The sequence below is a fragment of the Phyllobates terribilis genome, unplaced genomic scaffold (genome assembly GCF_046119375.1).
Source record: "Phyllobates terribilis strain yellow unplaced genomic scaffold, ASM4611937v1 Scaffold_5__5_contigs__length_657084704, whole genome shotgun sequence".
NCBI lineage: Eukaryota > Metazoa > Chordata > Amphibia > Anura > Dendrobatidae > Phyllobates > Phyllobates terribilis.
In genome coordinates this window covers 30717268-30744856 of record NW_027362765.1, presented here as the reverse complement: position 1 = coordinate 30744856, position 27589 = coordinate 30717268, and the positions used below count along the sequence as shown (strand labels likewise).

The 27589-nt window shown below is 45.2% G+C and overlaps 1 protein-coding gene across 1 annotated transcript in view; it reads right to left on the bottom strand.

Annotated features, from left to right (window-relative positions):
• Positions 1-20703, bottom strand: part of LOC141271832 (uncharacterized) — a 61125-nt gene extending 40422 nt beyond the window's left edge. The window contains exon 1 of the mRNA XM_073682003.1: positions 20590-20703. The gene's annotated coding sequence lies outside the window, so the exon portion shown is untranslated. The remainder of the gene's footprint in view (positions 1-20589) is intronic.
• Positions 20704-27589: the final 6886 nt, after the last annotated feature.

The window sequence follows — 27589 nt, the reverse complement described above, 5'->3', positions numbered from 1 at the left end:
TGGTACCTTTCATCCTGGTAAACATGGCACCCCTCATCCCAATTCTGGTATGTATGGCACCCCTCATCGCCCAATCCTAGTATGTATGGCCTCCTCATCCCCCAATCCTGGTATGCATGGCACCCCATCCCTCATCCTGGTATGCATGGTACCCCGCATCCCTATTCTGGTATGTATGGTACCCCTCATCCTGGTATACATGGCATCCCTCATCCCAATTCTGGTATGTATGGTCTCCTCATCCCCCAATCCTGGTATGCATGGCACACAATCCCTCACCCTGGTATACATGGTACCCCGCATCCCTATTCTGGTATGTATGGTACCCCTCATCCTGGTATACATGGCATTCCTCATCCCAATTCTGGTATGTATGGCCTCTTCATCCCCAATCCTGGTATGCATAGCACCCAATCACTCATCCTGGTATGCATGGCACTCCTCATCCCCAATGCTGGTATGCATGGCACCCCTCATTACCAATGCTGGTATGCATGGCACCCCTCACCCCCAATCCTGGTATGCATGGTCCCCTCACCCCCAATCCTTGTATGCATGGAACCCCTCATCCCCAATCCTGGTATGCATGGCACCCCTCATCCCCAATCCTGGTATGCATGGTAACCCTCATCCCTATTCTGGTATGCCTGGTACCCCTCATCCCTATTCTGGTATGCATGGTACACCTCATCCCCAATGCTGGTATGCACGGCACCCCTCACCCCCAATCCTGGTATGCATGGCACCCCTCATCCCCAATCCTGGTATGCATGGTATCCCCACCCCCAATCCTGGTATGTATGGCACCTCTCATCCCCAATCTTGGTATGCATGGTACCCCTCATCCCCCCAATCCTGGTATGCATGGTACCCCTCACCCCTATTCTGTTATGCATGCTACCCCTCATCCACCCAGTCCTGGTATGCATGGTACCCCTCATTCCTATTTCGGTATGCATGTTGCCCCTCATTCCTATTCTGGTATGCATGGTACCCCTCATCCTGGTATGCATGGCACCCCATCCCTCATCGTGGTATGCATGGTACCCCACATCCCTATTCTGGTATGTATGGTACCTCTCATCCTGGTATACATGGCATCCCTCATCCCAATTCTGGCATGTATGACCTCCTCATCCCCCAATCCTGGTATGCATGGCACCCAATCCCTCATCCTGGTATGCATGGTACCCATCATCCCTATTCTGGTATGCATGGTACACTTCATCCCCAATGCTGGTATGCATGGCACCCTTTCCTCCCAATCCTGGTATGCATGGTACCCCTTATCCCTATTCTGGTATGCATGGCACCCCTCATCCCTATTCTGGTATGCATGGCATCCCATCCCTCAACCTGGTATGCACGGTACCCCTCATCCCCAATGCTGGTATGCATGGCACCCCTCATCCCCAATGCTGGTATGCCTGGCACCCCTCACCCCCCAATCCTGGTATGTATGGCACCCCTCATCCCCCAATCCTGGTATGCATGGTCCCCTCACCCCCAATCCTGGTATGTATGGTCCCCTCACCCCCCAATCCTGGTATGCATGGTCCCCTCACCCCCAATCCTGGTATGTATGTCACCCCTCAGCCCACAATCCTGGTATGCATGGTCCCCTCACCCCCCAATCCTAATATGCATGGTCCCCTCATCCCCCAATCCTGGTATGCATGGTACCCCTCATCCCCCAATCCTGGTATGCATGGTCCCCTCACCCCCAATCCTGGTATGCATAGTCCCCTCACCCCTCAATCCTGGTATATATGGTACCCATCATCCCCCAATCCTGGTATGTGTGGCCCCCTCACCCCCAATCCTGGTATGTATGGCACCCCTCATTCCTTTCACGCTACACACATACAAAAAAAAACACTTATATTCACTTTTCTTCCCTGTGCTCCAGCGCTGCTGTGTCCTGTTTTGCCGGAGGCTGGGGGAGGAGTGCGGCACCGGAGTACACGCATGCCCATACAGCGCTGTCTGGCACAATTTTGCTGAAGACACACTGCAAATGTGCATGCGCCGAATCCGCCCCACTCCTGCCCCAGTCTCCGGCGAAGACAGGCGCCGCAGCAACGCTCCTCCCGGTCCGGTAAGTATGTAAGTATCGCGCCGGAGATCGTAGTATGCGTTCATTGTCTACACATACTGCGATCTCCGGCGCCATACACACTCCTCTTACCTGTAACGGCTCCATGCGTTCTTCTGTCTGGAGCCAGACTGCGCAGGCGTGTCGCGCTTGCGCAGTCTAGAAAGGCTTCAGACAGAGGGAGGCTTGTAGCGCTATATTATAGATATCCATCTGAACCAACAGTTCTTCTGAGGACTAATCCAGCCGCATATAATCAGTGCTAGGCAGGCAGGCAGTGTATATGGCAGACTGTAGTGTATAATACAGCACAAGAGGGTCCATTGAACGTCCTGTTAGTCTAGGTATTCCACAACATATATACACTGCTCAGAAAAATAAAGGGAACACTCAAATAACACATCCTAGATCTGAATGAATGAAATATTCTCATTAAATACTTTGCTCTGTACAAAGTTGAATGTGCTGACAACAAAATCACACAAAAATCAGCAATGGAAATCAGGTTTATTAACCAATGGAGGCTTGGATTTGGAGTCACCCCAAAAATTAAAGTGTAAAAACACACTACAGGCTGATCCAACTTTGATGTAATGTCCTTAAAACAAGTCAAAATGAGGCTCATTATTGTGTGTGGCCTCCACGTCCCTGTATGACCTCCCTACAACGCCTGGGCATGCTCCTGATGAGGTTGCGGATGGTCTCCTGTGGGATCTCCTCCCAGACCTGGACTAAAGCATCTGCCAACTCCTGTACAGTCTGTGGTGCAACGTGATGTTGGTGGCTGGAGAGAGACATGATGTCCCAGATGTGCTCAATCGGATTCAAGTCTGTGGAATGGGCGGGCCAGTCCATAGCTTCAATGCCTTCATCTTGCAGGAACTGCTGACACACTCCAGCCACACGAGGTCTGGCATTGTCCTGCATTAGGAGGAACCCAGGGCCAACCGCACTAGCATATGGTCTCACAAGGGGTCTGAGGATCTCATCTCGGTACCTAATGGCAGTCAGGCTACCTCTGGCAAGCACATGGAGGGCTGTGCGGCCCTTCAAAGAAATGCCACCCCACACCATTACTGACCCACTGCCAAACTGGTCATGCTGAAGGATGTTGCAGACAGCAGATCGCTCTCTACGGCGTCTCCAGACTCTGTCACGTCTGTCACATGTGCTCAGCGTGAACCTGCTTTCGTCTATGAAGAGCACAGGGCGCCAGTGGCGACTTTGCCAATCCTGGTGTTCTGTGGCAAATGCCAAGAGTCCTGCACGGTGTTGGGCTGTGAGCTCAACCCCCATCTGTGGACGTCGTGCCCTCATACCACCCTCATGGAGTGCTCCTCCTGTTCCTCCTTGCACAAAGGCGGAGGTAGCGGTCCTGATGCTGGGTTGTTGCCCTCCTACGGCCCCCTACATGTCTCCTGGTGTACTGGCCTGTCTCCTGGTAGCGCCTCCAGCCTCTGGACACTAAACTGACAGACACAGCAAACCTTCTTGCCACAGCTCGCATTAATGTGCCATCCTGGATGAGCTGCACTACCTGAGCAACTTCTGTGGATTGTAGAGTCCGTCTCATGCTACCACGAGTGTGAAAGCACAACTAACATTCAAAAGTGACCAAAACATTAGCCAGAAAGCATTGGTACTGAGATGTGGTCTGTGGTCCCCACCTGCAGAACCACTCCTTTATTGAGCGTGTCTTGATAATTGCCAATAATTTCCATATATTGTCTATTCCATTTGCACAACAGCATGTGAAATTGATTGTCAATCAGTGGGCAAGTTTGATTTCACAGAAGTTGATTTACTTGGAGTTATATTCTGTTGTTTAAGTGTTCCCTTTATTCTTTTGAACAGTGTATATAAGATCTAGGCAGGCAGGCAGTGTATGTGGCAGACAGCAGTGTATGATACAGCACAAGAAGGTCCATTGAACGTCCTGTCTGCTGCTGCTGCTGTAATGATTACAGATATTTCTAGATAGCCCCAGATATCAGGGGCCAGGGCAAATTTTTTTTTATCTTAATCCTGGCTATTTGATTAAAAAGCAATCCAGAGTACACCATTTTTCTGCTCACTGCAGAATAAAGCCAGATCTGTTCCATATTACAGTGATAAAAATCCAGAAATTTGAACTGAACGTGGAAAATATTGGCCTCCTTTTCCATTCTGTGTCGGTCAAGCTATTCACACTAGGCCTCTGTGTAGAATAATATTAGTAAATTACAGGCCTACAATTTAAAGGTGTGGTTCTCTATCAGACATATCACCGAAAAGACTTCTAAAATCATACATTTCTTCCATTTTCTTTTTGTTGCAGTGTGTCTGTGTAGAATAATATTACTAAATTACAGGCCTATTTAAAATCGTGGTTCTCTGTCAGACATATCACATACAGTACAGACCAAAAGTTTGGACACACCTCATTTAAAGATTTTTCTGTATTTTCATGACTTTGAAAATTGTACATATGTCTTATATTCTAGGTTCTTCAAAGTAGCCACCTTTTGACTGCTTTGCACACTCTTGGCATTCTCTTGATAAGCTTCAAGAGGTAGTCACCGGAAATGGTTTTCACTTCACAGGTGTGCCCTGTCAGGTTTAATAAGTGGGATTTCTTGCCTTATAAATGGGGGTGGGACCATCAGTTGTGTTGTGCAGAAGTCAGGTGGATACACAGCTGATAGTCCTACTGAATAGACTGTTAGAATTTGTATTATGGCAAGAAAAAAGCAGCTAAGTAAAGAAAAACGAGTGGCCATCATTACTTTAAGAAATTAAGGTCAGTCAGTCTGAAAAATTGGGCAAACTTTGAAAGTGTCCCCAAGTGCAGTTGCAAAAACCATCAAGCGCTACAAAGAAACTGGCTCACATGAGGACCGCCCCAGGAAAGGAAGACCAAGAGTCACCTTTGCTTCTGAGGATAAGTTTATCCAAGTCACCAGCCTCAGAAATCGCAGGTTAACAGCAGCTCAGATTAGAGACCAGGTCAATGCCACACAGAGTTCTAGCAGCAGACACATCTCTATAACAAATGTTAAGAGGAGACTTTGTGCAGCAGGCCTTCATGGTAAAATAGCTGCTAGGAAACCACTGCTAAGGACAGGCAACAAGCAGAAGAGACTTGTTTGGGCTAAAGAACACAAGGAATGGACATTATACCAGTGGAAATCTGTGCTTTGGTCTGATGAGTCCAAATTTGAGATCTTTGGTTCCAACCACCGTGTCTTTGTGCGACGCAGAAAAGGTGAACGGATGGACTCTACATGCCTGGTTCCCACCGAGAAGCATGGAGGAGGAGGTGTGATGGTGTGGGGGTGCTTTCCTGGTGACACTGTTTATTTTATTCAATTTAATAATTTATTTATTAATGTATGCAAAATTGAAGGCATACTGAACCAGCATGGCTACCACAGTATCTTGCAGCAGCATGCTATTCCATCCGGTTTGCGTTTAGTTGGACCATCATATATTTTTCAACAGGACAATGACCCCAAACACACCTCCAGGCTGTGTAAGGGCTATTTGACGAAGACGGAGAGTGATGGGGTGCTACGGCAGATGACCTGACCTCCACAGTCACCAGACCTGAACCCAATCGAGATGGTTTGGGGTGAGCTGGACCGCAGAGTGAAGGCAAAAGGGCCAACAAGTGCTATGCATCTCTGGGAACTCCTTCAAGATTGTTGGAATACCATTTCCGGTGACTACCACTTGAAGCTCATCAAGAGAATGCCAAGAGTGTGCAAAGCAGTCATCAAAGCAAAAAGGTGGCTACTTTGAAGAACCTAGTATATAAGACATATTTTCAGTTGTTTCACACATTTTTGTTCAGTATATAATTCCACATGTGTTAATTCATAGTTTTGATGCCTTCAGTGTGAATGTACAATTTTCATAGACATGAAAATACAGAAAAATCTTTAAATGAGAAGGTGTGTCCAAACTTTTGGTCTGTAATGCGTTCCAAAATCAGCCATTTCTCATGAACGTGGAAAATATTGTCCACCATTTAAAATGGGCAAGGTGCGTGGCAAGGGGCGGGGAAGTGGACTTGATGGTGCATGCAGAGGCCAAGGACATGACCGTGGGCAAGGTGAAATTGTGCCACAACTAACACCCACATCTTGTCACTCGACCTTCCTGTCCCAATTACTAGGGGACCACAGAACACCACTATTGAACACAGAGCAGTGTGAAAAGGTTATTGGTTTGATAGCAGATAATGCTTCCAGTCACTTGGCCACCACCACCTCCACCCTGTCTTCCACACGGTCAAGTCTCAGTAGCCATGAGTCTGGACCGCATATTCCTCACCCTGATCCTCCTTCCTCCCACCATGCCGAATGCCCGGAGACAACTGATCCCACACTTGGACACTCAGAAGAGCTGTTAACTTCTCCATTTGTACATTCGGGCCTCTCGTCCGGCCAGCTTCAAGCGAGTCAAGAGGAGAACGCGTGTACCAATGCCCAAATATTGGAGCAGCCACGGTCACACGAAGGCAAAGGTGGTAAAGTGCAATTACTGTCGCAAGAGGTGGATGATGATGAGACACAATTGCCAGAAAGTCAGGAGGAGGACCAGGGTGCGGAAGTGGAAGACGAGGTGGTGGATGATATAGTAACTGATCCAACCTGGCAGGGGGACACACAAAGCAAGGACAGCAGCACACAGGGGGGGAGGGAGGCATAGAACCACAACAGACAGGAAGAAGCAGTGTGGTGGCAGCAGACACAAGGTGGGAAAGCGTTCCTCATAATGACAACACGACGGAAGTTGCCGTACAACTGTTAGGTCTTCCCGAGTCTGGTTATTTTTTAAAGACTCTGCAGATAACCCCAAAAAGGCCATTTGCACCACCTGCAAGGCCACCATCAGCAGGGGTAGCAAAATTAGCAGCCTGACCACCACCAGCATGATCAGGCACATGGCAGCAACAGTGTCTGCGGGTGACACCACAGCTTCTTCCGCTGTTGTGCATGCAAGCCAATCCCCTGTCCATGGTGCATGCGAAGACGCCTCCTGCCCTGCACCTGTCATTGCACACTCTCAAGTGGCACCATCAGCAAGCACGTCCACGTCCTTGTCCCAGTGTTCAGTTGTCCCTACCCCAGTCTTTGGAACGCAAGCGCAAATACGCAGCTAACACCCCACAGGCCACACTACTAAATTCACACATTTCGCGAATACTTGCGCTCGAAATGTTGCCTTTTAGGTTCGTGGAGATGGAAGCTTTCCGCAACCTGATAGCGGCGGCCGTCCCTCAGTACTCGGTCCCAAATGCCACTATTTCTCCCGGTGTGCCATCCACGCATTACACGAGCACGTGTCCCACAATATTAGACGTGTCCTCAACAATGCAGTTACTGGAAAAGTCCACTTAACCACAGACACGTGGACAAGTGCTTGTGGGCAGTGACTGTACATCTCGCTGATGGCACACTGGGTTAATATAGTGGAAGCCGGGACCCAGTCAGACCTTGGGATGGAACACGTCCTCCCGACGCCGAGGATTGCGGGCCCTGGGTCAATCAGAGTTGCCCCCGCATTCTACAGCTCCGGCACCTCCTCCTCCTCTTCAGCATCCATCTCCGAAATGACCACATCAGTCGCAAGCTGGAAGTACTGCAGCACTGCCTCGGCCAAGAGGCAACAGACAGTACTGAAGCTAATATGCTTAGGTGACAAAACACACAACGCTGAAGAGTTGTGGACAGCTCTGAAAGAACAGGCAGATGTTAGAACCCTCCTGTTAGTTTTTGCTATCTTGTGTTTTGTGGTCACGTGACCTGCTGCCTATATATTCCAGCTCCGCCCTTCTGGCTTTGCTGGACTTCAGTGTTTTTTGCCTGTCTCTCTAGCCAGATGCTTCGTTGCCTATCTCTGTCTAGTTCGCTTGGTCCTCTGGGACCTCTAGTACTTTTTGTCAGTTTGTCTTTTTGCTTTGCAACAACTTCTATTAGGAGGTGTCCCATTTTTGTTCCAGTCCTTAGTTCTTTTAGGGACCCCTCCCTTTATTCTATAGGTCTCCGTTCAGACTAGTCGAGGACGAAGACGGGTCTGTTTACAAGGAACAGGCTGCCCGCTACATCGTAGGGATTCAGCTTAGTCTTACTGTAGGGACAGCTTTTCCCATTCTTTCCTTAGTTTATGTTGCAGATCAGTAAGTTCAGCCCAAAAAAAAAAAACTAAAAGGAAAGAAATTCTGGGATCAGTATGGTTTCCGTCCTGGAGTTGGCTCAACGCCTGCAGGGATTGTCTCTGGAGGTGGCCGAGCTTCAGCAACACGTGAGTAGCTGTCCTGGAGCGCATTTTGTCGAACCCAAGGTAGGACTGACTGATATTTTTTATGGTAAACTGCAAGATTTTTTTTTCCTTTAAAAATGCTTGTTTGTTATATTTTCGTTTGAGACCGAGGTCCTCTGGGAATGAATGACTTCGCATTGGTTTTATTATGTAACTTGTGCGAAAAGAACCACAGGGGTGGGCCTTTTCTCTCCAACCTAATGATCCGTGTTTGGGGTCTGTTGAAGAATTTTTTTCTGCTATGGGGCTATTATATGACGATCCTGATCGAATCTCATCTGCTGAATCAGAACTTAGACGTTTGAATCAGGGGTCAGATGATGTTGAAATTTATTGCACACACTTCAGGAGATGGGCTTCAGAAGTTAAGTGGAATGATTCGGCGCTGAAAAGTTTATTTCTTGCTGGTCTGAGTGAAAGGGTTAAGGATTTGCTAATTGCATTCCCTGCACCTGAGACTCTGCAGGAAGCTATGCAGTTAGCCGTTCGTGTGGACAGGAGAATAAGGTCCAGGGTCAATGATGTAAAAACTCCTGTAACTTCAGGTCCTAGTTTCCAGAAAATCTGCTCTGACAGCGGAGAACCAATGGAGGTTGGGGCGATGTCAGTCCGCTCTCAAGAAAGAGATCGGAGATTCGCCGAAGGTTTGTGTCTTTATTGTGGTAAATCTGATCATTTGATTAAGTATTGTGAGCGTCGTTTAAGTAAATAAAAAAAAAAGGTCAGTTACGCCCGTATAGCTTGTTTACGCTCTGCAGGAGTGTTCTTTTCTGGGTGTACTACTCTGTAGGGAGATTTGATTTGAATTTCAGGTATTTGTGGATTGTGGTTCAACACTTAATGTGATTGATAAAGGGTTTTTGGAAAAACTTAAATTGAAATCCAAACCTTTGTCATCTCCTATTTCTGTGGTTGCAATTGATAACACTCCTTTGAAATGTATTACTCACAAGACTGCTGCATTTTCTCTCACTATCAATGGTGTTCACCAAGAAATTTTAGACTTGGTTGTTTTGGATAATTTGCCCTCTCTAGTTGTTCTAGGATTGCCTTGGTTAAAACTGCACAATCCTTTGTTGGACTGGTCTACTAATGTGATTAAGTCTTGGAGTCCGAAGTGCTATGATAAATGTTGTAATGGTCGCATTGCGGCTGTGGAAAAAAGGGGAATTACCTGCACCTATTCAAGATTTTTGGAGGGTTTTTTTCGGAGGAGGAGTCGCAAGTTTTACCTCCTCATAGGGATTATGATTGCGCTATTGAGTTTGTTCCGGTGCTACTCTTCCCAAAAGTCGCTTGTTTAATCTGACTATCCCTGAAAGAAAGGCCTTGGAGGAGTACATAGAAACTAGCCTGGCTGCTGGTCACATTAGACCTTCTAAGTCGCCTGTGGCAGTCGGATTCTTCTTTGTTAAAAAAAAGGACGGCGGTTTACATCCATGTCTGGATTTTCATGAAATTAATAAGATTACCGTACGCAATTCCTACCCATTGCCGTTAATTCCTGACTTGTTTAACCAGTTAGTGGGAGCCAAGTGGTTCTCAAAAATTAATCTCCGAGGGGCATACAATTTGTTACGTGTGAAGGAGGGTGATGAATGGAAAACTGCTTTTAACACTCCGGTAGGTCATTTTGAGAATCTGGTGATGCCCTTCGGTCTTACCAATGCACCTGCATTTTTTCAGAACCTTATTAATGACATCCTGAGACCTTTGATTGGTAAGAATGTGGTTGTGTATTTGGATGACATTTTGATTTATTCACCAGATCTGGAGTCCCATTGGCAGAGTGTATGTGAAGTTTTGCAGTTATTGAGTGATAATTCACTCTTTGCTAAGCTGGAGAAATGTGAGTTCGCTGTGCAGAAAATTAGTTTTTTGGGCTACATTGTCTCCAGCGAGGGCTTTGAGATGGACCCTGTGAAGGTTCAGGCTGTGCAGGAATGGCCTAGGCCTATTGGTTTGAAATCTATAGAGAGGTTTTTGGGTTTTGCCAATTATTACAGGAAATTCATTAAGAATTTTTCTGTAATTGTTAAACCTCTAACCGATCTCACCAGGAAAGGTGCGAATATGACCCAGTGGACTACTGAACCCATTGAAGCGTATGAGTATCTCAAAGAGAGGCTCAGTTCTGCCCCTATCCTTATACAGCCTGATGAGACCAAACCTTTTTTGGTCGAGGTCGATGCTTCATCGGTGGGGGTCGGAGCAGTTTTGTCTCAGGAGAACAAGGGTGGAGTACATCCTTGTGCCTTCTTTTCGAAAAAAATTTCGGAAACCGAACTGAATTATGAAGTTGGAAATCGGGAGTTGCTGGCTATTAAACTTGCATTTGAACACTGGCGTCATTTTTTGGAAGGCGCTAGGTTTCCTATTCAGGTTTTCACAGATCATAAGAATTTGATCTATCTGGATGCTGCCAAGCGCTTGAATGCCCGTCAAGCTAGGTGGGCACTTTTTTTTTTCTCGGTTTCATTTTTCTGTTACCTATATCCCTGGTACTAAGAATGTTAAAGCTGATGCTTTATCTCGCAGCTTCTCTCCTACGGTCGGTGCCGAGGAGGAGGAGAGCATTTTGCAGAAAGGAGTTGTGGTGGCGGCATTGGACTCCGATTTGGAGAGTGGGATTCTGAATGCTCAAGATGATGCTCCATCTAACACTCCCCATGGAAGGTTGTTCGTGCCTAGAGCCTTTAGGAGAGATTTGTTTGTGGAGTGTCATGAGTCTCGGTTGGCAGGTCATCCAGGAGTTTTGGAGACTAAGAGACTTATCATTCGCAGTTTTTGGTGGCCTGGATGGCAGAAGGAAGTCATCAAGTGGGTGCGTCAGTGTACTGTGTGTGCTAGGTCAAAGGCTTCATACTCCTGCTGCGGGGTTGCTTTGCCCTCTGGAGGTTCCTAGTGTGCCTTGGACGCATCTCACTATGGATTTTATTACTAATCTTCCTGTGTCTGAGGGTTTTACTGTCATCTGGGTGGTCGTAGACCGTTTTAGTAAGATGTGTCATTTGGTTCCATTCATTAAGTTGCCCTGCGCCAAGACACTCGCTAAGGCGTTTGCTAAGGAGATTGTCAAGCTCCATGGCCTTCCCACGGATATTGTGTCTGATAGAGGACCTCAGTTTGTGGCTCGCTTTTGGCGTGCCTTTTGTGACAGGTTGGGAGTTCATTTCTCATTTTCGTCTGGTTATCATCCTGAGTCTAATGGACAGACTGAAAGAAAAAACCAGGATGTTGAACAGTTTTTGCGTTGTTTTGTGGCAGACAATCAAGAGGTGTGGTCTGAGTTTCTGCCTCTCGCAGAATTTGCTCTTAACAATCATACATCCTCCTCTGCTGGGTGTTATCCTTTTTTTGTTGCATTGGGAGACATCCGTCTTTTGGTTCGTTCTCCAAATTGGGGTCGGCGGTGCCAGAGGAGGAGAATTTTTCCGGTGATTTGGAGAGAGTTTGGACTAATGTACGTTGTAACCTGCAAGAGGCTAACAAGAAGTCCAAGAAGTATTTTGACAGAAAACGTAAAGAGGTTTTGTTTACTGTGGGTGACATGGTTTGGTTGTCCTCGAAGAACTTGCGGTTGAGGATTCCCTCTAAAAAACTGGGTCCTAAGTTTGTGGGTCCATTTAAAGTGCTTCAGATTGTTAACCCATCTGCTGTCAGGTTGGATATCCCTACTTCCTGGAAGATTAATCCTGTGTTTCATGTTTTCTTGTTGAAAAAGGCTGACGTTTCTAATAGGGACGTCACTGTCACAGTTCCTCCTGTGGTGGAAGACGGTGAATATGAAATTTCTCATATTTTGAATTCAAGATGGCATAGAGGGAAATTACAGTATCTTGTCTCCGGGAAGGGTTTCGGTCCCGAAGACAACTCCTGGGTAAGGACGGATGATGTCTCTGCTCCTAGGCTTGTTAAAGATTTCCACAGGAGGTTTCCTGATAGGCCTGGGCCTGGAGGATCCGAAGGATCCTCATAGAAGAGGGGGTACTGTTAGAGCCCTCCTGTTAGTTTTTGCTATCTTGTGTTTTGCGGTCACGTGACCAGCTGCCTATATATTCCAGCTCCGCCCTTCTGGCTTTGCTGGACTTCAGTGTTTTTTGCCTGTCTCTCTAGCCAGGTGCTTCGGTGCCTATCTCTGTCTAGTTCACTTGGTCCTCTGGGATCTCTAGTACTTTTTGTCAGTTTGTCTTTTCGCTCTGCAACAACTTCTGTTGGGAGGTGTCCCATTTTTGTTCCAGTCCTTAGTTCTTTTAGGGACCCCTCCCTATATTCTATAGGTCTCCATTCAGACTAGTCGAGAACGAAGACGGGTCTGTTTACAAGGAACAGGCTGCCCGCTACATCGTAGGGATTGAGCTTAGTCTTACTGTAGGGACAGCTTTTCCCATTCTTTCCTTAGTTTATGTTGCAGATCATAACAGCAGATCTATGGCTGACACCACTGACGCTACAGCCAGGCATGGTTGTGTGTGACAATGGCTGGAATCTGGTGGTGGCTCTGAGGCCAGGCGAGCTCACACACATACCATGCCTAGCCCATGTGCTTAACTTCATGGTTCAGCGGTTTCTCAAAACCTACCCGGATCAGCTGGATCTGCTTGTCAACGTACGCCACCAGTGTGCCCATTTTAGAAAGTCACCTACAGCTTCCGCCGCCCTTGCCCTGCTTCAGCAGCGTTTGCAGCTTCCAGCTCACTGACTGATCTGCGATGTCCCCATGCATTGGAACTCTACATTACAAATGTTGGGAAGGATTTCTGAGCAGAAGAGGGCAGTTGTTGACTACCAGCATCAACAAGGCTGTCAGTATTCAGGTCAGATTCCACACATAAAACATCAGGAGTGGACATGGATGTCAGTCATCTGTACCATCCTCCAAAACTTTGAGGACTCCACCAAGATGGTGGGCGGTGATGACACCATAATTAGTGTCACCATCCCGCTGCTCTGTCTTCTGAAATGCTCTCTGCTCTCAATTAAAGATGATGCACTGCAGGCGGAGCATGATGAGATGGAGCAAGGAACCATACAGGATGATTCCACACAGCCCAGCCTCATGTCATCCCAATGTGGACTGGATGACAATGAGGAATAGGAGGAGGAAGAACAGGAGCTAGTTTCCTGCGCTATAGACGGTACTACCTGCACAACTGTCATACCATCTGTTCAGCGTGGATAGCCTGAGGACAGGGAGAAGCAGGATGAGGAGGAGAGCATGGTCAGTTGTCCTCTTGGTGAGGACACGGAAGTCTTGACTCTTTGCAGTCTGGCACACATGGCTGAGTTTATGTTACGCTGCCTTTCCCGTCACCCTCGCGTTGTCCAAATTTTGGGTGACTATCATTACTGGTTGGTGACGCTTCTAGACCCACGCTACAGGGAGAACTTTATGTCTCTTATTCCCTTGCAGGACAGGCCTAATAAAATGGTGCAGTATGAGAAGACCCTTGTTGTGGAATTATTTAAAAAATTCCCATCTGAAAATACTGGCAGCAGAGGTCACAGTTCGTTGGACAACCAAGAAGTACAGGGGAGACAGACACAAATGCAATCCAGCAGAGCAAGGGGAACGCTGTCAAAGTTCTGGGACAGTTTTCTCAGACCCTCCCATTGCACAGGCCCTGAGGCGCGGGGTACTCTCGCAAGGAGTGAAAAGTTTTGGAAGATGGTGAGGGAGTACCTTGCCGGCTGTACCAACGTCCTCCGTGATTTCTCTGTGCCTTATAATTATTGGGTATCCAAGCTAAACAAATGGCATGAACTGGCTCTCTACGCCTTGGAGGTATGGCCTGCCCTGCCGCTAGTGTTTTGTCAGAGCAGGTTTTTAGTGTCGCCGGTGGAATTATAAACGATAGGCGCATCCACCTGTCAACTGAAAATGCTGACAGGCTGACTCTTATAAAAATGAACAAGGTCTGGATTGGGCTCAACACCACCGAATGATAGCAGCGTAACATAAACTCAAATACAGTGTCTTTCTCTGGGGAGGTCTAACTCTATTCCCATGCACCTATGTCTTCACACCTAGACATGGGTATACGCGTCCTGATTTTGCCTATTTGCTCTTGTCCTCCTCCTCCGCATCCTCATCCTCCACCACCATATCACCACCATATGTACCATATCAACATATCTACGTCTCTTGCAAGGGGCATTGGATTTCCTACAAATTTTTGGCAGCCGTTGCTTCACTGCATAGGCAAACAACAGTATGGGAGACACACTTCCTAATAATGGGAACATTGTTTTCAGGAGGCCCTCCAACATCTACGTCTCTTACAAGGGGCATTGGAGTTCCTCCAAATTTTTGGCAGCCATTGGACTCACTTCATGCCCTATAACTGTATAGCAGACCCGCTCCTTTCTAATGGAAACATGTCGTTACTATGGCCCAGCTCTATGTGTCTTTAAATTGTTAGTGGTGTTTTTCCTAAATTTTGGCAGCCCTTGCAGTCACAGCATGGGCATTACCACTATAGGAGACCTGCTCCTTTATAATGGGAACAACAAAGCATAGCCGGCTAATGGCTCTCTAACAATAGCGAGGGCCGACTGCTGGCCCTTTAAGAATAGTAAGGGCCGCCTGATGACCCTATAAAAATAGGCATTGTGACTTTCAGAGTCCCTCCATCATAAATGAAACAGAATGTGTCTGATGATGTGTCACACACCACTTGGCCAGATAAGGTTGGAAAATGTTAAAATGACATTTTCCGGTGAATGCATTTGTCTTAAAAAATAACGTAAAAATAAATAAATAAAAAAACACAGTAGGGTCTTTCCTTAGTATAAAAACCAGAGTCGCCAATGTAACCTCAATGTAATCACATTGTTCAGCTCCTGCACCTCTTCCTCCGGTTCGGCCTCCATCTCCGAAAGACCACATCAGTCACAAGCTGAAAGCACGGCAGCACTACCTTGGCCAAGCGGCAACAGGCTGTGCTAAAGATAACATGCTTAATGCTTAGGTGACAAACAGCCCACCGCTGCAGAGTTGTTGAAAGCTGTAACACAGCAGCCTAATCTCTCACCGCTGAACATACAGCCAGGCATGGTCGTGTGTGACAATGGGTAGAACCTGGCAACGGAGAAATGACAGCAGGAGTAGATACGGTTTCCCTCTATGCCAATCCTTTCACCGAGCTAAAGAATATGGCTGTGGTGTGGTGAAATACAACTCCCACTGAGAAGCAGTTTCAAACTGAAAAACATTGGGCCCACCAGAGGATTTGATTCTGAGGGCTCACCTTTCTCCCCCCGCTCAAGAGCGCCATAGCTGCTACACAGTTTGCGCTATCATGAACTCTCCTGATGGAGAAGCCAGGGCCCACCTGAGGATTCTCTGGTGGTACCGTCCAACCCTGCCAAGAACAGTCGCGGCTAAGATAAGTTTGTGGGAAGGTTCCCGGACACACTATGGCTCCTTTTTTACTGAGCTGGAAACCCACGCAAACACAGGGAGAACATACAAAATCATTGCAGATGTTGTCCTTGCTGGGATTTGAACCCAGGATCCCAGCGCTGCAAGGCTTCAGCGCTAACCATAGTTCACTGGAAATATTACAGGCTGGTAAGAGGCAAGCAGATTCCTACAGAAAAGTACCAACAGTAATGTTCAGGGACCCGTGTTTATGGAAGGAGTAGATGATACCGGGAGAAATAGTGGCAGCTGGGGATCGAGTATGGACACCCGGCCGTGGCCATGAGGTTGTGAAAAGCTTCCGCCTCCACGAGCCCAAAAGGCCACATTTCAAGTGCAAGCAGCTGCCCAGAAATCTGGCAGTTTACTATTGCGGCCTGTCGGTGGGTGGCTGGCTGCATACTTGCGCTTGCATTCCAAGTAACAGAAAACTAAGCAAATGGTGGCCTCTATCATCATTATGGCCTCATCTCAGCACTATGAACTCTCCCGATGGAGAAACCAGGGCCCATAGGAGGAATATTCGGTTCTCTGGTCGATCTGTCCAACCCTGCCGAGAAGCAGCCCTGGCTAAGAAAAGTGTGTGGGAAGGTTCCTGGACACTCTATGGCAGCTTTTTTAATGTGGATTGGATGTGCTTAATTGCATGTTATTTCTCAAACCGCATTAGTTGTCATGAAATTAAAGGGCAAAGAAAGATGTTTGTGTGTCGAAGCACTACTAACAAGTTGAAGCTGATGTTGGATGGGCTGCCATTGCTTGTCACAGCAGCATTAGAGGACTTCCTGGGAGAAATGGCAGCTGGAGTAGAAACTGTTTCCCAAGTCCTTTCACCGAGATAAAGAATATGGCTGTAGTGAAATACAACTCTCACCGACAAGCTGTTTACTGGCTCCATACCGTCCCTGGCCACATTCACTTGTCCCCGTGTTTGTGGTTAGGCGGTCCTTCCCGGTAAGTGCACTGGGGAGGGTACGGGTAATGTTGTGGGACCCCTGCTTGTGGAAGGCGGAGACAACATCTGGAGAAATAGTGGCGGCTGGGGACCGAGTATGGACACCCGGCCGCCGCCATGAGGTTGTGGACAGCTTCCAACTCCACGAGCCTAAAAGGCAACATTTCAAGTGCAAGCAGCTGTCAAAAAATTGGCAGTATAATATTGCAGCCTGTGGGTGGGTGGGTTTGTGGCTGCATACTTGCGCTTTCATTCCAAGGAATGGGGTAGGGACAACTGAACGCTGCGCTGGGACAAGGACGTGTCTACAACGAGAGAGGCATCTTCGTATGCGCCAAGGATCCCAGTGACCTGGGAGTCAGAGATGCTTCCAGGGATCTTCTCCATGCTGTTCCCATGTCATTTCAGCACTGTATGCATGTGTCTGATGATGTGTCACACACCACATGGCCATATAAGGTTGTAAAATGTTAAAATGACAATTCCCAGTGAATGCATTTGTCTTGATTGAAAGCAATGCAAAAGTGCAAAAACGCTACGTGTTATCATAGCCCAAGGTGTGGAGAAGCATTTTTGTTTTTGTTTATTTACTTTGCCTTATATACAAGTCATTACCCTGGAAAGGATGTTGCTTAACATTTTTCCCAGGAAAATTCATTTTGGTTTCGTTTTTGCATGTTTTATTGTGAGTTCGTAAAAGTGGCGTAATACCTCTGACAACATTGTTGACAGCAGTGACCTGGGCGTCTGAAATGCTTCCATGGGGTCTTCCCCATGCTGATCCCATGTAATCTGAGCACTGTTCCCATCGATATGGGCAATTTTTAGGCCCTCTGCAGACCGCCGGGGGGAGCCGCCGGAAATATGCTCGAGTTTCCCATAGACTTACATTGGGCTCGTTGCTCGGTCCGAGCACTTGAGCATTCCAATTTGTTCGACCTGAACAACAAGTACCTGAGCATTTTATTGCTCGCTCATCACTACTGACGATCTCTAAAATACAAAAGAAGATTGCTTTGCTGTCACCCTGATGGTACTCTCTAATTTGTCCAGCAATGGGGTATCCTTTTTACGTCCGTTTTCTCCGAGTTGTTCACTGATGCGTCTTCTAAATGCCCTTTTAGTTTTTCCCCCAAAGTCTAAATATAGTGATATTCTTACTAAAATTTTGGTCTAGAGTCTGGATAAAAAACTAATCTCAAAGAATGAATTAGAATTCATGGCACCTACCTGTATTTAGATACGTATGTAGACGATATGTACAGTGATTACGGAAAGTATTCAGACCCCTTTAAATTTTTCACTCTGTTTCATTGCAGCCATTTGGTAAATTTTAAAAAGTAAATTTTTTTTTTCTCATTAATGTACACTCTGCACCCCATCTTGACTGAGAAAAGCCAGACATGTAGACATTTTTGCAAATTTATTAAAAAAGAATAACTGAAATATCACATGGTCATAAGTATTCAGACCCTTTGCTCAGACACTCATAATTAAGTCACATGCTGTCCATTACCTTGTGATCCTTCTTGAGATGGTTCTACTCCTTCATTGGAGCCCAGCTGTGTTTAATTAAACTGATAGGACTTGATTTGGAAAGGCACACACCTGTCTATATAAGGCCTCACAGCTCACAGTGCATGTCAGACCAAATGAGAATTATGAGCTCAAAGGAACAGCCCAAGGAGCTCAGAGACAGAATTGTGGCAAGGCACAGATATGGCCAAGGTTACAAAAGAATTTCTGCATTACTCAAGGTTCCTAAGAGCACAGTGGCCTCCATAATCCTTAAATGGAAGAAGTTTTGGACCACCAGAAGTCTTCCTAGACCTGGCCGTCCAGTCAAACTGAGCAATCATGGGAGAAGAGCCTTGGTGAGAGAGGTAAAGAAGAACCCCAAGATCACTGTGATTGAGCTCCAGAGTTTGCTCAAAAACACATGAAGCACTCCTCGACTATGAGAAATAAGATTCTCTCGTCTGATAAGACGAAGATAGAACTTTTTGGTGATAATTCTAAGCAGTATGTGTGGAGAAAACCAGGCACTGTTCATCACCTGCCCAATAAAATCCCAACAGTGAAACATGATGGTGGCAGCATCATGCTATGGGGGTGTTTTTCAGCTGCGGGGACAGGACGACTGGTTGCAATTGAAGGAAACATGAATGCGGCCAAGTACAGACATATCCTGGATGAAAACCTCTTCCAGAGAGCTCTGGACCTCAGACTTGGCCGAAGGTTCACCTTCCAACAAGACAATAACCCTAAGCACACAGCTAAAATAACAAAGGAGTGGCTTCAGAACACTATGTGACCATTCTTAACTGGCCCAGCCAGAGCCCTGACCTAAACCCAATTGAGCATCTCTGGGGAGACCTGAAAATGGCTGTCCACCAACGTTCACCATCCAACCTGACGGAACTGGAGAGGATCTGCAAGGAAGAATGGCAGAGGATCCCCAAATCCAGGTACGAGTTGCATCATTCCCAAGAAGACTCATGGCTGTACTAGCTCAAAAGGGAGCTTCTACTCAATACTGAGTAAAGGGTCTGAATACTTATGACCATGTGATATTTCAGTTTTTCTTTTTTAATAAATTTGAAAAAATTTCTACATTTGTTTTTTTTCAGTCAAGATGGGGTGCAGAGTGTACTTTAATGAGAAAAAAAAATGAACTTTTTAGAATTTACCAAATGGCTGCAATGGAACAAAGAGTGAAAAATTTAAAGGGGTCTGAATACTTTCAGTACCCACTGTATGTAGACGATAGTTATATACAAATTACTGAAGTCTATTTGTAATCTCATAAATCTTTATTGAACACATCTAGCAAAATTACCATAAAATAACCCCTAAAAACCCATTAAAACCGTTGGACAGTGTGGTACAACTGATGACAATATAAGGCACAGTAAAATCCCAATAAATTACAGATGAGTATGCAAACAATTCATACATAGTCAAATAAATAAATCAATGCAGTTACATATATTAGTCAATTCATATATAGTCAACAGTGTGATTACATATGTATAAGTCTCTTAGGTCAGTAATCCCATTATTAGATAGTATGATAAACATACAAATGTATTAGTAAAGGCCCACAGCTCATAAATAGCTGACACAATCACCAGTAGCTGAGACCATATAACACATATATAGATTGATGTTACAAACCATGTGCCATGTGCCTAAAGTGGTGTCTAAAAAGACATCTACCACATTATCTGTGCTCAGAGAGTTATCACTGTGCTATCTGTGGTGTTACATAGGACTGCAGGTGACATCCACTGCATTATCTGTACTTAGAGAGTTATCACTGCTATCTGTGGTGTTACATAGGACTGCAGGCGACATCCACTGCATTATCTGTACTTAGAGAGTTATCACTGCTATATGTGGCATTACATAAGACTGAAGACGACATATACAACATTATTTGTACTTAGAGAGTTATCACTGCTATCTGTGGTGTTACATAGGACTGCAGACAACATATACAATATTATCTGTGCTCAGAGTTATCACTGTGCTATCTGGTTATATTTCTAGTTTGGTGTGGTTGGTAGTCTGCAAAACATATGCCCGGGACCTGGGCCCTGATCTTTTCTGACCCTAGCCATGCCCCTGGTATTATGTGAGGAATACGGGCTTCCATGTGTCCCGTCCTCCATAGTTGGGTCGTATGTATCTATCAGAGGAAGAGGAGCAAAAACGTCAGGATTCATAGAAAGTAGTAACAGAAAAACACTAAAATAGTCTCAGTGCTGAAGGGGTTAATGTCGCCAGTAATGGGGAATCTCCACATACCTCCACCTGCAGAGCCGCCACCACGTGTATGGCTGTTCTGTGCGCACAGGACCTGTGATGAGGTCACAGGAGGGGAGGAGTCAAGGGTCACATGATCAGGGGCCTCAGTAGATGCAAAGTGTGAACTGTGCGCATCCGGAGTGAAGATGCTACAAGAAAACTTATCATTATTATTATTTAAGAACTTTCAGTTCCATCTCAAGCCATGGCGACTTGATGGATGAATGCTGTAGGAGGATCGATTTTGTGCAAGCCTAGATAGGTCCACCAGGGTCTTCTCAGCCATTATCTTGATTGTATTAAGCCATCGGTTGCTGATATTTCTCTTCGCCTTTGGTCCTTCTATTTTTCTGACCATGATCTCCTTCTCCAGTGACTGCTCTCTTTGTATGATATCTCCAAAGTAGGTAACTCGTAGCTTGATGATCCTTGTATCGAGTGACATGTGTGGCTTGATTTGTTCCAAAATTGATTTGTTTGTTCTTCTTGCCATCCCCTGGTCTGATAACATCTTTCTCCAGCACATTTCAAAGGCATTGATCTTCTTCTGTCTTATTTCTTTATCGTCCAGGTTTCATATCCATATTGTCACGGGGATACCGCGACAGAGTGGGTCCAAAAGATCTTGGCGTCTGGTTACACGTATATCTGGGCTGGTTAGAACTGCTTCTCATTTCTATTACCAGTTCAGGTTTTCCTTGCTGTGTTCTTGCAAGGGTTAACAGTCCTGTTTGTCTCCTGGAGCTGTCCATCCTGAGTTGTCTCAGCTGTCCTGAGTTCATCACTTCCCTCTGATTTAAATACCCTCCTCTAAGCTTCAGTTGTTGCTGGTGATAGCTTTCAACTACCTGGTTTGGAACTGGAGGAGTGAGCTAAGAAAGGAGCAGGCGTTTTGAGTTGTTTCAGTAGATATCTGTGCGTAGTTAGTTTTTGTGTCTCCCAGTATTTATTCCCATTTGATTTGCCTCACCCTCTCCTTTCCTGATTTTTTGAGAGTATTTTTGTATGATTATGGTTTTCTTCTATCCCTGTCTGTATCCCCTTTGTGTCTTTACAGAGAGTAGAGTAGGAGTAGCGTTCATGCTGTCCTACTCACTAGACAAGGTGGTACTTAGAGTAAGACACTGCACGGAGTGAAATAATCATCTAGGGACCCTGGGGAGCTCAGGGTGATGCAGGGCAAGTATCACGGGTGCACCTTGAATCCTTTCCTAGTGGCAGCGCTTCCTCCTCATTCTGTCTCTCCGTGCACCATCTTACTTCAGGTAGAATCATGACATTATCACTGGCCCACCTTATCTGGATCAACTATGGATCCTGTGGCTGCTCTGGCAGAGCAGTTATAAAAACTATGTCTGCAGGAAGCAGACCTGCATTCATTTGCCTTGTAACGCCCACCTTTGACACCAGGTTTAGGGTCTGCCGCTCCTGGGCAACTTCTGTCGGAACCTAAACTAGCCTTGCCGCATAGGTTCTCTAACGGCTGAGACAAGTGGTATTTAGGGAGACCTGCAAATTATACTTTAAGCTACACCCACATTCCTCAGGTAGCATGGCGCAGCGGGTGGCGATGGTAATCTCCCTTCTCCAAGGAGACCTCCAAGCCTGGGAATTTTCCCTTCCATCTGGTTTTCAGTAACTCCAGATGGTCAAGGAAATTTTTACTGCTCTGGGGCTCATTTATAATGATCTCCACCGTGTCTCTCTGGCTGAATCAAGATCAACTTCACCAAAAGACACTTTAGGGGATGAGTTCTCTCCAACATTTGCTGTGGAAAGGGCTCATAGGGTCCTCACCAGACCTCTCCCCCCAGGCACACCACCGCTACCTTTTCTGGCACGCTTACTAAATTTCAGGGACAGAGACACTATTCTCCGCATGGCAACTAAAAAAAGTCCCATTAAATTCAACAATGCCACAATATCAATATTCCCGGATTTCTCTATGAATCTCCAGAAACAACGGGCTCAATTCATGAAGGTCAAGAAACAACTCAGAGAAAGGAATATTCAGTATTCAATGACCTATCCAGCTCGACTCCGAATTGTTTATGAGGGTTCCTCGATAATTTTTACAACCCCGACAGAGGCCATGGAATGGCTGTAGTAGCATACAGGAGAAAATGGAAAGAAACCCTGACCTATCTGCCACCATCCCTACATGTTGTGGTCTAGCAACAAGCTCGGCTGTATGCGAAGGTAAAACATGGGATACTGTCTCTTTAAATTTTCGGGTTAGTTTATTTAGCAGTCATAAACTAACCTCAAGTCCATAAAGAAAAACACAGCCCATTCGGCTAAAGAGACAAAACAAAATACAAAACTTGCAGCAAAGTCCATATATGGGCCAAGGTCTGGCCACACACAATTAGCCACACACAGGTTCAGCACAGCACGTGTGAGCTACTTCCTGGAGCAAAGTTTCACCAGGTACTGAACACACCTGAGTGTCAGGGCTGGCTATTTAAAGCCCAGACACTCCCCTGATTGGGAGGTAGGGTGGATAACGACTCATCCTGCACTTTCATTATCCACTAAAAACATTCCCTTGTAAATGTGGTTCTATTAACTCTCTCTGCACCGAATGTGCAGGAGAACTTGCAGGTTTTCACATCACTGAGCTTAAGAGTCTTAGCAACACATACCTCCCTTCAGACACACTACCAGTGACTTTGTCACAATGTATATATTCATATGTGTGAGTATGTATATATGCTTACTTTGTTCTTCACTTTTCCTTTTTGGACTCAAGGCATAGGAAACGGAACTCTCTCCGGTACTTGTAACGATAGGAGCTCTTTCCACCAGTGTCCAATATAACAACAATACCAGACACTGTGTTCAATGAAGGTACCCTCTTTTTGGAATACAGCAGGAGCATGAGATTGTGCTCCTTTTTGAACTTTATCTTGTTCTTTCTTGATTTAGTTTTGATAGTTAATGTTTATATAGATACTGTTGCCAAGACACCAATTAAGTTGCTTGCAAAATTTAACTTGTGTGACAATGTACATCATATCTAGATAGGGGAACATGGGATCTGAAATTATATGTATGACCTGGAATGTGAGGGGTCTCAAATCTCCTCGAAAGAGAATTAAAGTTTTTCTCAGATTACGCGTCATCATCCTCACATTTTAGCTTTGGTTGAAACACACCTGACCAGAGATTCGGCTCGTTGTGTGCAGAAACCATGGTTGCAATGGTCCATCCATGCATTTCACACCAGTTACTCTAGATGGGTGTCCTTGTTAATACACAAAGACGTTAGATGGGAGGTCAAAGAGGCTCGGAGAGATCCTGAGGGACGTTTTATTTTTGTACATGCATCAGAAAATTTGAAGGATTATGTCATATGTGTCTATAACCCGCCCCAGCTAATATGACAGTTCTTATAAAGGCGATAAGCTTTGCCCTAAATTATCCGGATGCACATGTTATGTGTATGGGAGATTTCAACCTAGTCATGGAAAACTGTCTTGATAGACTCAGATTTGATGATGTAGTCTCTGGAGTGACCTCCTCTCCCTCCCAGTTATCAATGTTCATGGAGGGCAATGGCTGGTTGGATCTGTGGAGGATACGTCATCCTGATGCGAGAGAATATACCTGCCACTCATCCACTAGACGCACTTTATCCCGTATAGACTGTATATTTGGATCCAGTAACTTGGCAATGTGGGTGGGGGATGTGGAACATGGGAACAGGGGTATTTCAGATCATAGTCCGATAATACTTAAACTTAGGTTTGGCCAAACAAATCATAATTTATTTTGGAAGCTAATCCCATGCTGGCTGAAACTGATAGGCCCCAACGATAAAACACTAGACCAGTTAGATTGTTTCATTTCATCTCATCCTGAACCCCGAAATATTAACTTGTTCTGGGACACCCTTAAAGCGTATTAAAGAGGATGTTTATCTTCTACAATACCTTATATTAAACGGGTGATATCTAATTAGGACGATGAAATGGAAAAACAACTGAGGAAATCGGAAACAACCTATATAGCTAATCAAACAACTGAAAATAGAATTGAATGGTTTAACTCCTACTGGTTATATACCCAAAATATGGACACCAAATCTAGCGTAAATTATTCTTTACCCGCCAGTCATATTTTGAATTAGGAAACCAGGGAACTACTGGCATTTATAGTACACCAGCATAACACATCCAACACTATACTTCAAATTTGAAAGCCAGATAACTCGATAGTAACCTGAACAGATGACATACTCCAATGTTTTCATGATTACTATAAAACACTATATACTGTAGCTCCAAAGGTGAATTTAACACCTTAGAATGTCTTGAATATCTATCAGACATAAAGTTTCCCATATTAAGCCCCACTCAACAAGCCTTTATGGATGCTGATTTTACTGTAGAGGAGATAAATAGAGCTATAGTGGATATGGCCTCAGGGAAGGCACCTGGGCCAGATGGATTTCCCATAGAAATGTATAGGAAATAACGGGATCGCTATCTACAGCTCAGATCAGCAATTCAATCACACTTAGGCAATATAAATATAACTCAAACAATATCGTCCTTCCCTTTAATAGGGATCCTCAAATCACAAGGTCCCCAAGGCCTTATTTCCACTCTATATACATACATGTTGTATGTGGTTATTGATTCTACTCTATTGACAGTAAGAGAAAAATGGAAACTCCTCATTCCTGATATCCAAGATGAAGATTGGGAAGAGATTCTTGAAACTCCAACCAAGGTGTCCCCATCGGCTAATAACAAAATGACCCAATTATATAAAGTACACCAATCATACCTGACCCCGTCACGGTTATTCAGAATGGGACGGTCTCAAACTTTATAATGCTTAAGATGCCATACAATGGATGCGGATTTTATACATATAGTGTGGGGATGCCCAGCTATCCTATCCTTTTGGAATGAGGTAACCTCATTGTTAACCTTCCTTATATCTACTCTTGTTCCTCTTAATCCACTAGTGTGCTTATTTGGTGGGCTAGAAGAAAAGATATGGGGATACCATGTTAAAATTTTCCTACGGGAGACTCTTTTCTTAGCTAGGAAAACATTAGCCTTACGCTGGATGGGTAATTTACATCCATCTCTTGGAGCTTGGATTGAACTGGTAAACTCAATTATACCTTATGAGCGAACAATGTATCAGAATAGAGGCTGCTTGGAAAATTCAATAAGATTTGGGATGTGTGGAACTCATTTCATCTTACTATATCAACATGTAGATAATGGTCTGGTACCATTATAATAGCTGTAGTAAAGGATACATTGACCTACACTTGATCGTATCACAATGTTATTAACAATGTCTTAATAGGTTCTTTTTTGAAGAATATGTATAAATCGTTCTGGGTAGCTTTCTTTAAGAATATAATAGATACAGTGGGTACGAAAAGTATTCAGACCCCTTTACATTTTTCAGTCTTTGTTTCATTGCAGCCATTAAAGTACACTCTGCACCCCATCTTGACTGAGAAAAAACAGAAATGTAGAATTTTTTTCAAATTTATTAAAAAAGATAAACTGAAATTTCACATGGTCATAAGTATTCAGACCCTTTGCTCAGACACTCATATTTAAGTCACATGCTGTCCATTTCCCTGTGATCCTCCTTGAGATGGTTCTACTCCTTCATTGAAGTCCAGCTGTGTTTAATTAAACTGATAGGACTTGATTTGGAAAGGCACGCACCTGTCTATATAAGACCTCACAGCTCACAGTGCATGTCAGACCAAAAGAGAATCATAAGCTCAAAGGAACTGCCCAAGGAACTCAGAGACAGAATTGTGGCAAGGCACCAATCTGGCCAAGGTTACAAAAGCCTCCATAATCCTTAAATGGAAGAAGTTTGGGACCACCAGAAGTCTTCCTAGACCTGGCAGTCCATCCAAACTGAGCAATCGTGGGAGAAGAGCCTTGGTGAGAGAGGTAAAGAAGAACCCCACGATCACTGTGGCTGAGCTCCAGAGATGCAGTAGGGAGATGGGAGAAAGTTCCACAAAGTCAACTATCACTGCAGCCCTTCATCAGTCGGGCCTTATGGCAGAGTGGCCCGACAGAAGCATCTCCTCAGTGCAAGACACATGAAAGCCCGCATAGAGTTTGCTCAAAAACACATGAAGGACTCCCAGACTATGAGAAATAAGATTCTCTGGTCTGATGTGACGAAGATAGAACTTTTTGATGATAATTCTAAGTGGTATGTCTGGAGAAAACCAGGCACTGCTCATCACCTGCCCAATACAATCCCAACAGTGAAACATAGTGGTGGCAGCATCATGCTATGGGGGTGTTTTTCAGCTGCAGGGACAGGACGACTGATTACAATTGAAGGAAACATGAGTGCGGCCAAGTACAGAGATATCCTGGATGAAAAACTCTTCCAGAGTGCTCTGGACCTCAGACTTGGCCAAAGGTTCACCTTCCATCAAGACAATGACCCTAAGCACACAGCTAAAATAATAAAGGAGTGGCTTCAGAACAACTCTGTGACCATTCTTGACTGGCCCAGCCAGAGCCCTGACCTAAACCTAATTGAACATCTCTGGAGAGACCTGAAAATGGCTATCCACCAACGTTCACCATCCAACCTGACGGAACTGGAGAGGATCTGCAAGGAAGAATGGCTGAGAATCCCCAAATCCAGGTGTGAAAAACTTGTTGCATCATTCCCAAGAAGACTCATGGCTGTACTAGCTCAAAAGGGAGGTTCTACACAATACTGAGCAAAGGGTCTGAATACTTATGACCATGTGATATTTCAGTTTTTCTTTTTTAATAAATTTGAAAAAATTTCTACATTTGTTTTTTTCAGTCAAGATGGGGTGCAGAGTGTACTTTAATGAGAAAAAAAAATGAACTTTTTAGAATTTACCAAATGGCTGCAATGGAACAAAGAGTGAAAAATTTAAAGGGGTCTGAATACTTTCAGTACCCACTGTATGTAGACGATAGTTATATACAAATTACTGAAGTCTATTTGTAAT